The sequence below is a fragment of the Arvicanthis niloticus genome, chromosome 10 (genome assembly GCF_011762505.2).
Source record: "Arvicanthis niloticus isolate mArvNil1 chromosome 10, mArvNil1.pat.X, whole genome shotgun sequence".
NCBI classification, from domain to species: domain Eukaryota; kingdom Metazoa; phylum Chordata; class Mammalia; order Rodentia; family Muridae; genus Arvicanthis; species Arvicanthis niloticus.
This window is the reverse complement of record NC_047667.1, coordinates 36,294,625-36,295,763: the sequence shown is the minus strand read 5'-3', so window position 1 is coordinate 36,295,763 and position 1,139 is coordinate 36,294,625. Positions and strand designations below refer to the sequence as shown.

General features: G+C 36.2%; 1 pseudogene; it reads left to right on the top strand.

Moving 5' to 3' along the window:
- The first annotated feature begins 333 nt into the window (after positions 1-333).
- Positions 334-761, top strand: LOC117716469 (zinc finger protein 431 pseudogene; annotated as a pseudogene).
- Positions 762-1,139: the final 378 nt, after the last annotated feature.

Genomic DNA, 1,139 nt, shown 5'->3' with positions numbered 1-1,139 from the left:
CTATGCTTGTATCTTAGTTATTGTGAGGTTTTGTGCTAATATCCACTTATAGTATTTTCTATTTTGATCCATTTGTCAAAGAATTTCATGAACTCATTGTTTTAAATAGCTGAGTATTACTGCATTGTATAAATATAATACATTCTCTGTATCCATTTCTCTGATGAAGGACATCTGGGTTCTTTGCAGCTTCTCGCTATTATAAATAAGGCTGCTATAAACATAGTGGTGTGTTCTCATAATTAAGCAGGTTTAAGGTGATTTGGCCTGTGTGCTCTTACTGTTGCTGCTGGGTAATGTGAGAGAAATTCCGGCAAGTTCTGAAGTTATGCCATGGTGAAGATATGGTCACTTCCCAAAAAGAATGCAATGACATATGATGATGTAGTGATGAAGTTTATTCAGGAAGAATGGGTGTTGCTGAATCCTTCCCAGAAGAGTCTCTACAAAGATGTGACGCTAGAGACCTATAGGAACCTCTCTGTAATAGGCTATAAGTGGGAAGATAACAATATTGAAGAACATTGTGAAAATTATGGAAGACGTAACAGGCATCTTCAAAGTGATGAACCAATTAATACTGGAGAGAAACCTTATGAATGTATGCAATATGATGGAGCCATTGCAAGAAACAATCACCTTCAGATACATAAAAGCACAGGTACTGGATGCTTTGTGTATTATACTGGTCTTCGAATACATAGAAGAACACACTCTGGAGAAAAGCTCTGTGATTGTGACCAATGAGGTAAAGCCTTTTATTGTCAAAGTCATCTTCAAAGACATAAGAATACAGAGTGGGGAGAAGCCCTATGGATGTAACCATTTTGGTTAAGTCTTTACACGTAACCATGTTCTTCAAAGGCATTAAAAAAAAAAAAAAAACACATACTGGAGAGAAACCTTATGAATGTAACCAATGTGGTAAAGCATTTGCACATCACAGCAGTCTTCAAATACATAAAAGAACACATACTGGAGAGAAATCCTATGAATGTAACCAATGTGCCAAAGCCTTTACACAATATGGTCACCTTCAAAGGCATAAAAGAACACATACTAGAGAGAAACCCTATGAATGTAATCAATGTGGAAAACACTTTGCAAGACCTACTCATCTTCAAAGACATAAAAGAACA